Source organism: Orycteropus afer, unplaced genomic scaffold, assembly GCF_000298275.1.
Source record: "Orycteropus afer afer isolate SDZICR_OR568_19922 unplaced genomic scaffold, OryAfe1.0 scaffold00104, whole genome shotgun sequence".
NCBI classification, from domain to species: Eukaryota; Metazoa; Chordata; class Mammalia; order Tubulidentata; family Orycteropodidae; genus Orycteropus; species Orycteropus afer.
The window spans coordinates 2,566,844-2,581,959 of NW_006921691.1; positions in this window are offsets into that span (position 1 = coordinate 2,566,844).

Genomic DNA, 15,116 nt, shown 5'->3' on the forward strand with positions numbered 1-15,116 from the left:
CAAAGACCAGTAGACCATCTCTTTCTTCTAGAAGGGATTTGTGGTGCTCTCTCTCTTTCACTGTTGCTTTTAGATATTTTTTTTTCAATTTGCTGGAAAATCTGGAGACTTTTTTGGAATGATGTCCCCAAAATATTAATCATTGTCTTCCCTGGGGGACTTCCTCACCCTCAACCAGTTGCTTGTGAAATAGAGCCTTGGGCCCCACCCTAGATTCTCAAGTTCTAGAGAAGGGGCTAGGAATCCACCCCAGTTATTTGTGTGGTTGGTGCTCAGAATACCCTTGAGAAACAATACCCCAGTTCTTTCCTCTTTGAGATTGTTAGGATCCCTTGGTGTTGAATTAACTTGCTGGGCAAGACCACAAAAAAGCATGCCTAATGTTTCTCACAGTGACTCATAGTGACTGGAAGACTGGTATCAGCTCAATGGCAGGGTTTTGTTTGTTTGTTTGTTTGTTTGTTTTCCCCTAAAGCTGAATAGAATCAAGATTTGTTCATAACACCACTACTTAATAGAAGTTATATTATCTTGGACAAACTCAAAGTTAACAAATGTCTTTTTAACTCCTCAGAACCTACCTACAGAGATCCATGTTAATACAACAGATCATAACCCTAATGCCATACTGCTCATACTTGAATGTGCACCTGGAGATCTTGTTAAAATGCTAATTATGATTTGCTAGGTCTGCTAAGCAAAAGGTGCTCCATGGGTGAAAGGTGAGGCTATCTGCTTCTGTAAAGATTCACAGCCTTGGAAACCATATGGAATTTCTACTCTATCCTAAAGGGTCATTTTGAATTGGAATCGACTTGATGGCAGTAAATTTGGTTTTTATTTTGTTTTTGTTTTTTGGTTTAGGTCTTGGGTGAAGCCTGAGATTCTGTATTTCTAACAAGCACCCAAGTGATGTTGATGCTGCTGGTCCTGCAACCACACTTTTGGGGAAATATGGCCTTATGGGGATATTTAATTAGACAAATAGATGCTACATATGGCATTTTCTCTTTAATAAGAAACCAGAAAACAAACAACATAAATGTAGTCACCTTAAGCAAATTACTTATTCTGTCTGATTTATCTGTTAAATAAGGTAATTGCTTTTCTTGATCTCTAAAATGGGAAGAATAAAACTCCCTCTTTTTAGAAAGTGAGGATTAAGTAAACTAACATATGTAAAGTTCTTACTAGACCTCAAACCTTGTAATAACTCCTTAAAGGTGATCTTTGGTGGTGGTGGTACATTGTTGTTTTGGCTTCATACCCTAGTATAAATAGTCATCGTAGAATGATATCAAAGTAGGGCCCAAACATAAGGAAAGGATATAGGAGAACGGGTCAGAATTCCCTTTGTGTGCCTCTGGTACCTGATATCAAGGAGATAGTTTATCAATGTAAACAGAGAGAGCTTTTTCAGTTTCTACTACAAGTACTTGAAATCATTGACCCCACTGTTGTTAAATGCAATAAACACCATGCAAGATCCCAACTTGTTTTCAAGCATTTATATTTACTACTATAAACTTGCCAAATAAATGCAAAACTGCCTCTATTCAGTATTTGTTCATTTTGACTCTCTCTTTTGACTAATTAAATAAAGGAAAGGGCATTGTGCTTAACAAGGATATCACATTTCCCTCCTTGAATTCACCCCATGTTGTTTGTGTAAACTCAGCCCAAGTGGCATCCCTTTAACTTGGATTTACTGTGCAGCTTATAAAAAGCAGCGTGCACTGAGCATTTCCTACAAGGCTGGATCCTGGATCACAGCTCCTTTAGTGAAGGAAAAACAAATGACCTTTCTCTCACCAGAAACATTTTGCTAACCCATCATCTGCCCAGAAAACAAATGGAAAATAAAGTGCAACAGCAGTCTATTCTATGTTATCTGATAAGTGCTTATTCACCATGAGCAAGTAGATGGGGATCCTTGCCAAGATGGCCCTTTAATATACATATAGCAGCCCATGCACATAACAATGGAACAAACCTGTCATTTCAGCCAACTCAGGTGGAGGACAAAGTCAAGCTGGCAGTTTGACATTGGACAGACCCAAAAAGAGTGTGACTTACTTTTTTACTTCTTAATTGCACTATTTGGAGCTCTGGTAGCATAGTGCCTAAGGCACTTGACTGCTAACCAGAAGGCTGACAGTTCAAACCCACCAGCCACTCCTCAGAAGGAAGGCTGGGCAATCTACTTCTGTAGTGATGCTGCCTCGGAAACCCAAGGAGGGGTCGCTATGAGTTGGGTCCAACTTAATGGCACATAACAACAACAACAACAATTGCATTATTTGGCATTATGTAAGGAGAACATATTTTACTCTTTGGCCTACTTATTCATGAATTCATTTTTCAACAAATATTTATTGCACACCTATTATCGACTCAACGGCACATAACAACAACAACAACAACATTATCATGTCCTTGGGTGAGGTACATAGTTAATGTTTTTGCTGCTAACCAAAAGGTTGGAAGTTTGAATCCACCAAGAATCCACCTCAGAAGAAAAGCCGGGCAATCTAATTCCATAAAATCAGCCATTGACAATCCTATGGAGCACAGTTCTATTCTGATTCACAGGTGGTCACCATGAGTTGTAATCAACTCAAAGGCAATTGTGTTTTCTTATTATGGTTGGTGCTATTCTAGGTCCAGAGCACACAGCAGTGAACAAAACCAAGTGTCCTCATCATGCTTTCTTTCTACTGAGCATTTATATTACATGTAATTTCTGTTGGAGAAGTGTTCTTACTCATTTAACTAAAAATCATTATTTTATTTGAAGGTATTTGATACTTGGATAGTCAGAAACAAAAACAGCCTTCATTAGGCTAACTGTTTCTGTGAATGCAAATCAAAATATTTGTTATCTCCAGTATGGTAGCATAGTGCCTAAGGTGCTGCCTCAAAAAGCTAGAAATAGAAAAACCTTATAATCCAGTAATCCCACTCCTAGGTCTATATATCTTAGAGATAATAAGAGTAGCGACACAACGGACATATGCACACCTATGTTCGTTGCCACATTATCCACAATAGCACAAAAAATGGAAACAACCTAAGGTCCATCATGGATGAATGGATAAACATATTGTGGTATATAAATACAGTGGAATACTACACAATTATAAAGAATGAGAAGTCCACAAAACATCTTTTAACATGGATGAATCTGGAGGACATTATACTGAATGAAATAAGTCAATCAGAAAAAGACAAATATTGCATGGCTTCACTATTTTAAAAAATCAAGAATAGATACACACAGAGAAAGGAAAGTTCTTTGATGCGATGGAAGGGAGAGGGAGAAGAAATCTCTAGATCATAGACACTTACTACTTTTGATAATGGGAAAGACGAGGCCAAATAGAGGTGAAATCTGCACAACTTGACCAAGGTAAATAAAGACACTAAGAAGCACACAGGGAACAATTTGGGTAAATGCTGTAACATATAAAGTTTTGCAAGAAAAGTAGAAACAACCAAAATACCTATATGCAGTTACGTGGGTCGATATGGATGCATGTGTGTGGATAAAATGGCATACATGAGTAAATGCACATGTACGTATAGATATATCTGTTGTTGTTGTTGTTGTTGTTATGTGCCGTTGAGTCAAACCCGACTCATAGCGACCCCTCCCTGGGTTTCTGAGGCAGTATCACTACAGAAGTAGGATTGCCCAACCTTCCTTCCGAGGAGTGGCTGGTGGGTTTGAACCGCCAGCTGTCTGGTTAGCAGGCAAGTGTCTTAGCCACTATGCTACCAGAGCTCCCAGATATATCTGTAGGCATATGTAAATACACATTTGTGTGAGCTGCATGTAAAACCGGTGCCATCAAGTTCATTCTGACTCATACTGACCCTATAGGACAGAGTAGAACTGCTCCATAGGGTTTCCAAGGCTGTAAATCTTTATGGAAGCAGAATGCCTCATCCTTCTCCCATGGAGCAGGCGGGTGGGTTCAAACTGTCAACTTTTGGGTTAGCAATTTTAACCACTGCACCACATATTGTTGTTGTGTGCTGCCGAGTCAGCCCCGACTCATAGCGACCCCTCCTTGGGTTGCCGAGGCAATGTCACTATAGAAGTAGATTGCTCAACCTTCCTTCAGAGGAGTGGCTGGTGGGTTTGAACCACCAGCCTTCTGGTTAGCAGTCAAGTGCCTTAGACACTATGCTACCAGAGCTCCTGCACCACATATATCCACATATATAACAAACCACATAGGGGGCACAGTTAGACCTATCCAAACAACTCATAAAATTAGTTTACTGGCTTGAGACCATAGTATTGGGGAAAACTTAGTTAATTGGCATAACATAGTTCACAGAAATAATGTTCTACATCCTAGAATGGTGAGTTGTATCTAGGGTCTTAAGAACTTACAAGCCACCATCTAAGATACAACTATTGGCCTCTATTGGAGCAAATGAGATTAAAAGTAATCAAGGCTCAAAGAAGAAACTAGCCCTCAGGACTAATAGACCACATGAACCACAGACTCTTCTAACCCCAGACAAGAAGACCCATATGGTGCCCCACTACCACTACTGACCATTCTGACCAGTAACACAACTGAATGTCCTGGATAGAATGGGGGAAAAATATAAAACAAAACTCAAATTCCTAAAAAAAAAAAAGTCAGATTTACTAGACCAATAGAGACTAGAGGAATCCCCTGGTCCATCACCCTTTGAACCTGGATTTGAAGCTATTTCTGTAGGTCATCTTTCAGCCAAATAATGAAGTAGCTTATGAATCAAACAGTATCATCCATGAGTAGTGTGCTCCCTGAAACAATTAACAACATGAGACAAATGGTCAACATTCACCCACAAGCAAAGATGAGAAGGCAAGGCGGGTAAAAAAAGCTAGGTCAATGGAAGCAGAACCAACAGAATGGGAATAAGGAGAATGCTGACACATTGGAAAAACTGTAACCAATGCCCTGGGCAATTTGTATAAAAATTGTTAAAGGGGAACCTGATTTTCTGTGTGGGAGCTCTGGTGGTGTGGTGCCTAAGGCATTTGACTGCTAATCAGAAGGCTGGCAGTTCAAACCCACCAGCCACTCCTTGGAAGGAAGGTTGGGCAGTCTACTTCAGTAGTGATTCGTCCTCAGAAACCCAAGGAGGGGTCGTTATGAGTCGGATCCGACTCCACGGCAGGCAGTGAGTTCGTTTTTTTTGTTTTTTTTTTAAATTTTCTGTGTAAACTTTCACCTAAAACACAATAAAATATTAGTTTAAAAAAAATGTCTTTTATCTCTGTATTCCTGCTAGATGAAGACTTATGTCCATTGAAATGCTATTTCAGTAGCCATGTAATCATATGAGGAAAAAAAAAATCAAGCAATTTGTGTATAAATTAAATCGGGAAAGCCAGAATACTTTTTCTATGGGTTTTATATTTTTCTTACAATTAAAGCAGATTTAACATGATTTGAGAGTGCTGGTTTTACACTATTATCAAACACTATCACCAACGTTTTGCCTTTCCATGTCACATTATCTTAAGGACAAGGATCTAACTTCTAACATAGGTTCACATTCTAAAAAGAAAAAAAAATGAGATTGAATCTACTAATATTTAAAATAAGTGAATAGAAAAGTGTTAACATCTGTATCTCTTGAAAGAATTCATGTTCACAATAACATACAGATAATACGGAAATGTATAGATCAAAATATACTATCTACACAGAATTACAATATATGTGGGCCTATGTAATTGATCTTTTTTTTTTATGGTTTATATATGGGTTGTAAAAGGAGCTAAATACTGATCAATCTCATCAGATTGCTTGACTGGCTAGCATAATTTTTAATGCACAACATTAATAACTCATACAATAATAATCAAAATAGTCAACACTAATTTCAAAAGAGAACAATCCAATGCTGAATAGGAATCCCATTTAAAAGTATGGTTTTTAGAACATGCATTTGTATTTAATGTCAATGCAACCTAGGAGAAGACGGAACAAGGTATTGCCATCCATTTCTGAGAATGTCAGGATTCTCAGCATCAGAACCTCATAGACCGCCTAGTGCAGTGGGCAGGGGAGAAGAACATGAACAGTTTCCCAGGTAAACTCCTACACATTCAGACCACCTTGGGAATCACTGATTTGGTCCAACTCCATCATTTTATAGATGAGAAAACTAAGGTCCAAGCAAGTAAAGAAACCTGCCAAGTCACATATATAGGAGTGGCAAAAGTTAGACCAGAACACAAGCATCATCTCCCAATCGTGTTTTTTTATCTATGCAGTAAGTCACATAAGAAGACACCTTCTACACATTAGTGTAGACCACCTCAGCTCCAAAGTGCTCTCCTAAGACTAACTGTCCAACCAAGTCTCTGTGTTATGTGTTACAGCCTCTCACAGTCCTGCTATGACATACCTGGGGTCACCACAAGTAGAAATGGACTCAACAGCAATTGATTTTATTTATTTATTACTTTTATTCTAACAAATGAACCTCAACGTTTTTGGTTGTTGGTGGTGTTGTGTTCTTGTTGCTGCTGCTGTTTGTTTTGTTTTTGGAAAGTGGAAGGCAATTTAACTAAGACTTAAGTTAAGGTACCATTGTAACTTGACAAATGATAGCATGTAGGCTTTTAAAGTTTAGAATAAGAAAAAAACAGATGTTGGACCAATCATGCATCTCATACACATACACAACACATAAGCACTCACACACACAACGTGGTGATGTGAGATTCTATTTATTGGTGTGAAGTTGAGTGTCTCGCTGTAAGCTGTTGGAGGAGAAAGGGATCTCCCAGTGTGGTGGGATCTGAGTGGGGTGGGGGCGGGAAGGACATGTTGCTTCAAGCCTTTTTCTTGGGCTGAATCCTGGAACAGCCATTATGGGCTCAGAAAAGAAAAAGTGTCTGCAGCTGTTGGTGGCCAGGGAAAAGGTCACCAAAAACACAGAGCTCGAGAGCTTGGGGAAGTGGGTGAAAGAGAGAATGAAACGTCTAATGCATAATTGCAGTCTCTTCACACATTTATCTAAGCCAAAAATTTTTGTCCTGAGACAACCTTTCCCCTTCATTGAGCTCTACTGAACACAGCTGGCATTTTAATGAGGCCAAATCTGGCATTTCTCTCATTAGCAGAGGTGAATATCAATATGTTAAACTCTACTTTCATTATTTTATAAGAATTTGGGGCTCAGAATATCTTCATTCAATTTATGTTCTATTTAAAAGCTATGTTGTTGTTGTGTGCTGTTGAGTCAATTCCAACTCTTAGTGACCCTACGTAACAGGGGCAATCTACTTCCATAGTGATACTGCCTCAGAAACCCAAGGAGGGGTCGCTATGAGTTGGGTCTGACTTGATGGCACATAACAACAACAACAACACATAACAAAGTAAAGCTATGAGGAATAATTTTTGTTCTGCTAGAGATTTGGTGTACAGTATTGATGAAGAATGATATGACACACTCACATACACAGAATAGTGGCACAAATCATAGGAGATGTATTCTACTCTCTACTTTGAGTGTCAGTATATGATCCTGTTGAAAAATGACCACGTTTATTGATTCCTCATACTGGCCAAGTGTGCTAATTGCTTTAATCTTACTTAATCCCGACAACAACTCTACTATGTTGATGCAGTTTTACTTTTGGGGAAACTGAGGCTTAGAGAGATAAGTAACTGGCCTAAGTCATACATCCAGTAAATAACAAAGTTGAAATTTGAACACACGTTTGTCTAACACCAAAGTCTATGCTTTTGATGTACTACTTGCTCTAATTTCATTCACATCCCAACACGCAAATCTATCAAATATCCTAACATAATTTAAAATGCATATGACTAGTTTGTAATTTAGCTATATGTAGAGTTGGGGCAGAAATTATTCTCTAATTCTGGACCATTCCAAGCTGGAATTCCCCTAATGATATTACGAAACAACCTCTGATGACCCCAAAGAAGAATCACACTGGAAGTTTCCACAAATGTCAACTTACTCTTTGGAGTTCAGCAAAGATGGATGAGTGGTAGCAACTAAATTAAACTAGTCGATGGCTTTTTTTCTTTATATTTACCAAAATATCTACCAAATATCCTCATGACAATGACTTAACACCTTAAATAGAAATATTGAATATATAAACATTATATATATATATATATATATATATATATATATAATTACATATATATATATATTTTTTTCCTTTTAAGGAAAATAAATGATATCTCCCCAAGCCCCTTAGTCTTGAGCCACAGTGAAGACACAAGCTAGAAGTAGGGCTGATTTCCTAGCATTGGCGTATTCACCTTTATGCCTTACTCTTGCTCAGTTTTAGTCAGCGCAACTCTGCTGTCCTTTTTTTTCATATTGTGTTGGATCTAATGCCTTTTATTCACTAATCAAAACTAGAGAGTGTTCTGTGATGTCGTTTTAATTTGGCACAAAATTAAATACATTATCAAAGAGAAATGAAACTGAAAGAAGTAAGTCAAGATTGCAGGTCTGAATTTTCTACCAAGGTCACAGTTGCTGATTAAAGATGCAAAATGCCTAAGTTGATCATCCCTGGCTACCTTTGACCTGAAGATCTACGAAGAGGGATGGCTAGGGTGTGTGGTAGGGGGCTGGAAACCACTTTCAACTGTTACTAGAATAATTTCACATCCTCATCCTTAAGTTGGCAAACACTAATCAAGTCTTTTTATGTTGCTCATTTTAAGGAAAGTTTCTTGAAAAAGGAGAAGAAAAAAGAACTATGACTAATGAGACAAAACCCACATAACCGTCCAGTTCTATCGTATATTCTCATCCTATTAAGATGATGGCTTAGTTTCAAATAAAGATTAATTACTTGAGCATGGTTAATGCACAGTCTGGCCAAATTTTATAAATGAGAGACCAGCTATTTTTGTCACCTCTTCACATCCCAGGTGACTTCAGTAAATTTCATAGAAATGAATATTTCAAAAAGTATGCATGGCATGGCCTTTGCCTCCCACCCAGTCGACACTTCTCTTGAGTTACATTCTTAATATTAGCATATATACAGTATTTTGAAAGTGACTTTGCTTGTCTATTTTTGATAATGTGAACTTTGCTGCCCTGTGGCTTGCCACGATGAGTTCTTGGTAACATTATCCTTTCTGATGAACTTAATTGAAACGAGTTAGATGTTTTCAAACTAGTTGTGTGTAAGCTTGCCTAGATTGCTGTGTTCTATTTGGCACTTAGAAACCCAGGCACTGGGTGAATGTTTTTCAATTGCATTCGTAGCTCAGTTTTTCACTCTTACTGACATAAGCGATCAATCTTAATCCTCCTGTACGAGTCACATGCTGTTTTCCAAAACTAAAATTACATGCCTCAGAATTCTCACCTTCTTTTGTGTGACAGATGACATCTTATACTGACAATGGACAATAAATTTACACTCAACCCATACATGAACCTAAACACACAAGCTCCCCCCCACATAGTACAATTCAAAACGACATCCCCTCTTTTCCCTCCTACTTTGGTGATGCAGAATTACAGTCTCTAATTAACATAGCTCTTTTTAAGGGTGCTGAATGGAAAGAAAAGAACACAAAAATGGCACCTCAGTCCAGACAACATAGAGCAAAAACCCCAGAGCAGACCACAGTTCTTAGCAGACAGCATGATAAGGTTCCCAGGATACAGCCTGGAGGAAGAGTGAATTCTCTAGTGAGACACATCACACACCCCAGTGCCTCCTAGTTAACCCAACCATGGTGTCTGTGCCAAAATTCAGATTAACTTAGTGTCCTCCTTAGCCTCAACGCAAGTCTATTTCTAGTTCGGCCAGACTCAGCTCTGAAAAGCATCAGTATTCTTTCAAAAAACAAAAATTATAAGCTTACATTCTGGGCCATCCATCAGTCATACCCTTTGATTAAGGACTACACCCAGTAAGGTATTTTCACTGAAGATGCCCACGGCTGTCTCCATCCCAGGGGATATGGAAATGGCAGTAGAAGCGATTGCATGGGTAACTTACCAGCTCCTGAGTTCTGAATGGCTGCAGCAGCCCCACTGCTTTACCTGATCCCTTGCTCTCTCTGTCTCTCTCCCTCTCTCTCTCCCTCTTTCTCTTGTGTACAGATTGCAGGGAACTTAAAGAACTCACAAGGACAGTGTTTCAGATGACTTAAGAAAGAGAACAGGAACAATACTTCGTTCTCTTTTTCTCAGATGAGTACCTTCGGGAAGAAGGAAGGAAGGGAGGGGAGAGGGAGGAAGTCAACAACCCTTTGCTTTCCTGAAAAAAAATAAGGAAACAGAAGATAGACATCTCATTTTCTCTTAAACAAAATGTTGGAAGGGGCAAAAAAAGAAAAAAAAAACTTTGAAAAAAGGAATTCCTCAAATATTATGTTCTCTGTCCTGGGAGCATTAAAGAGGTGAAAATGCCTTAGTGGCCTGTCCTGTCCAAACAAATGGTGTTCCAGAGGGCAGGCTCTCCTGAGTTTGCAGTCACTGGTATCTGGTTTGCAGAACTAACACAGGCAAATGGGAACAAATCATGTCATGTTGACTCTGAGCAAGGGAAAGTGTGGGCTTCTGTGCTAACTGAGGCAAACCTGCAGCTGGAAGACTGGGCGGTGTGGCCAGCCAGCCAGGACTTGTGGCTTTCCCAAGTCCCTTTGAAACACCAGAATCGAGTGCATTGCTACAATGCTCGGCTCAACTATGGATCCTTAGAATTCTTCCAGGATCAAATTACAGATTTATGCACTGGTCACTGAACTTTATGCAATGGACCAAATTCTGCTTCTGTCTTTGCTAGTGGATGAGAAAGAAAAAAAAAAAAAAAAAACCAACAAACTTACCACTGTCTGCGGTCAGGCACGGCTATCTCAGCACTGCTGTTCGCTACTCATATTGTTCTATCCTTTACATTGCTAAGTCTTCTTGGATTTAATCACCTCTGGAAAACTTGGCAGGTGATTTCTAATTTGTTTAAAAAAAATGTGAAAAGGCATAGATCTTCAATAAATCAGCCACAGTTTTTGAAAATGGGTGAGAAGGCTGAGCAGAAGGAACAGAGAAAATGTTGGGGGATACCTTTTACCAAGGCCAGGGCTCTTGGGAGCTCCTTGTGCAGATGTGAGCTCTGTTTAGGGTTAGCTGCTCTTAGGAATAAGCTTGGCTTCAGTACTCTGATCTGTTTGGTGTGTCTTTTGCCCCATTCATCTGGTTAAGATCATTTTCACCACAAACAGGAACCAGCAGTTATGGGGACCTTTGTGGCAGCAAAAGAAAAACTAGCCTTAAGCTACTTCCTTTATTTCACCAAATTGTGAAAAACGGGGTGGAAAGTTATACCTGATCGAAAGGCGCTATTCAAGTGTATTCAGGGAGAGAATGATTCTGATTCAGTCTCTATGTAAAGGTGTTATTGGGTCCCTGGGTAGTGCAAATGGTTAAGTGTTTGAATACTAGCCACTAGGTTGGGGGTTCGAATCCAAGACAGGCCTGGTCATGTGCTTCCAAAAGAAAATCCTATGGAGTAGTTCTACTCTGCACACCCAGGGTCACCATGAGTCAGAATCAATTCAACAATAATAGCAATGTCTACGAGATTATTCCTTGGTATCAATAGTTTTCCTACCTGATTATATATCTAGGAGCTCTATGGGCATAGTGGTTAAAGCATTCAGCTGCTAACCACAAAGTCAGCAGTTCAAACCTGTCCACTCCGCAAGACAAAGATAAAGGCAGTCTGCTTCCATAATGATTTACAGTCTTGGAAACCCTATGGGGCAGTTCTACTCTGCTCCAAAGGGTCACCAAGAGCAGAATCTACTCGATCGGTGGGTTATTATCTATCTACGATCATCTACCTATCATCTCTGTGTGTATGTGTTTTTGTGTGTATCAATCAGAGCACATAAGATAGTGTTGTTCAGTAACTTTCACAGGACAAAAGATACTGTTGTTTAGTAAGTTTGTAAGATCCAGGATGCAGTCCTATCTTTTGCATTCACCATGACACCAAGACTGACACAGCACATGGCACAAGATTCATGGCATGGCTGATCTACCCACATGTAAGTCTAAGAAAACTGACTCCAGGGACAGAGCCTCTAGGATTTGCCCCAAGTGACACATCAGAGGCAGAAACCACAATGTTCATCTGTCTCCTGATTCCAGCACTACTGCTCTTTGCCCTCTGCTGACCTTCCTCTGTATCCTGCCTTTGTAGAAATGGGAAGGAAAATTACAATAAAAAATCTAAGAAAGCAAGAGAAGTGCATGAGAGAAAAGAGGAGGGGGCACAAAGGGACGGACTCCTTTAAAGGGGTCATGGTATTGGGGGCAAACTTCTGAGTAGCTGTGAGGTTAAGAAGCAGATTGCTAAAATGTCCAATGGGAAAATGAAAGTAAGCATGGTGAGATCAGAGTAAGTGGGGAGAAATAGGAAAGAGTGGGCTAGGTGTCTGTGGCATCAGACGGTGGAGGTACTTGAGGGGATTTGAAGGAATAACAGCTCAGGCTATACAGTCCTGGAAGGAATGAAAAGACCCCTGGTCACCTGAAGAATCAATCCCAGTCACATGCAGCCCTGTCCACATTTTTATTCCTCTTTGCAGCCTCAGGGCAAGGCCAGGCCTGAGCCCCAGGAGTCCAGTCAGAATCCAAAGGATTTCCCTTTCAAGTCTACTGAATGTGGGGCCTGTCACGTTGAGGCCCTGTTGTTTTCTCCAGACCAGCTGACCCGCCCAAAGACAGCCTTGACAGCAACAAGTCCCAGCTGAGTGTGCGCAGCTTTGATTTAAGGTCACAGGGTGTCCAGGTGGGATTCAGAGACAGCACGGAGCCAGCAGAGAATGCTCATCCCTCATCCCTGCCTGCACCCAGCGATCCCATTCACACATCTCATTGCAGCCCTGCCCTCCAGAGCATTAGAAGGGCTTTTCCCTCATGCCCTGACTGGGGCATCTAGAAGTTGAAATTCCTAAGTCCATCCCACTAGGTTTTACAGGAGAGATTTCAAATCAGGTCACTCAAGCTGGCAAAGCTTCCTCTCCAGCTCTGTCCTGGGTTATTCAGATCCTGACTGAAAATGAAGGATATTTGTACTGCAGATAACTGAGGAAAAGTGTGTGTATAAATGGAGCACGGCCTTTTCACTCGCTTCTCAGGTAGGCAGGCCCCAAACTGTGTGGCATACATAGATCCTTTGATTAGAGACAGATGTTTGTAAGCCCCTGCCATTGTATGGGGAGACAAGGAGAAAAACCAAAGTATTAAACCTGAGGAGGCAAAAGCAATGACCCCCATACTCAGAACCAGCACCACAGAAATATCTGATTCACTCAAAATGGCCTCCCACCTCTGAGGTATGCTTATTCATACTTCTCCAGCTTCCAGTTGTCCAGAATTCTAGGACCATGTCTTTAATTAAGGACTAATTTGACCCCTGATCATGGAGGAAGGGATGTGGAGAGAGGATATAGCATAGTAGACACAAAAAAAGGTAAGTAAATAAACAAACTTTCACAAAATGAATGCACCTGAGTAACCAGCACTCAGATCAAGAAACAGAATTGGAGACCCATGTACTCCTCCAATTACAACCATCCCACAGGGGTAACACTGCCTTGACCTCCAACACCACAAATGTGTCTTACTTACTTTTGAGCTTATGCTAAAAATAGCATCAGTTTGCACTTTTCTGATTCTGGTTTCTTTGCCTCAATACTGTAAGTTTTATCCCTCTTGCTGAGTGTAGATGTGGTTCATGCCCTCTCATTTCTGAATAGTATTTCAATCTATGAATATACCATAATCTATGTATCTGCTCTACTATGGATGGATATTTGGGTTCTTTCTAGTTTGGAGACATCATGCATGGGCTGCTAGTAATATTCCTATCCAAACCCGATGTCTTTCTAAAAGCCTGGTGCAAGAATGACCCCCTTCCGAGGAATATGGTCCATTCCTGTGATTCACAACCTTTTTGTTTGATTTCTTTGGGCATTCACTTCCTCCCATGCCACATGGGATTCATGGTATGGTTTTAATTCAAATGAATTTAGTTTGAGGACATGGTGATGACCTTGGAAATACTGACTGAGTTCCTGAGGAGCTGCAAAAAGGGTTGAGAACCACTGTTCTTTCTTCCTGCAGAATCCTGAAGATTCTGGTTCCAGCTGTGCTGAGTCACACTTCCTCAGCTCTCCATCTCCACAAATTCTGTGAAAAGTGTCTCTCCTCCTTCATCGGGGCTTCTCACGAACATGAGAATCTCCATTTTGTTAATTAATGTCCAGAAGAGAGGGCCAATTCGCGGGCCTAAGCTACTTACTAACTTCCTTTCTTTTTCTGATTTATTCCCTTCATCTTGCCAAGCCCTGATATCTTCCAAGTCTCAACTCTCAAAAATATGTGAACATTCCTTTCATTCTTCCTATTTAGGCTTTTTCTTAGTATGAAAAGCTAATATAAAAAAAAGTGTTTAAACATGTTATTGAAAGTCTGCTTTATGCACCCAGTTTCCTCATTTGGCACATAGAGAACATAGCACCCGTCTTGTATTAAGGAGCTCTGATGGTATAGTGGTTAAGGCATTTGGCTGCTAAACAAAAGTTTGGTGGTTTGAACCCACCAGGGGCTCTGTGGAAGAAAGATGAGGCAGTCTGCTTCCATAAAGATTTACAGCCTTAGAAACCTGATGGAGGTTGCTATGAGTCAGAATTAATGGCAGTGAGTTTGTTTTTTTGGTTTGTATTGTTGTTGTTGTTGTTGATATTATGTGCCATTGGGTTGGACCTGACTCATAGCAACCCCTCCTTGGGTTTCCCAGGCAGTATCACTATGGAAATAGATTGCCCAACCTTCCTTCCGAGGAGTGGCTGGTGGGTTTGAATCTCCAGCCTTCTGGTTAGCAGTCAAGTGCCTTAGGCACTATGCTGCCAGAGCTCATGTACTGAAGTAGACTGCCTCATCCTTCTCTTGCGGAGAAGCTGGTGGGTTTGAAGCATTGAGCTTTTGGTTAGCAGCTACACCACCAGACTCTTTAGGCTATTTATACCATACACAAATTAGCAAATACTTGCACTTAAACAAAAACA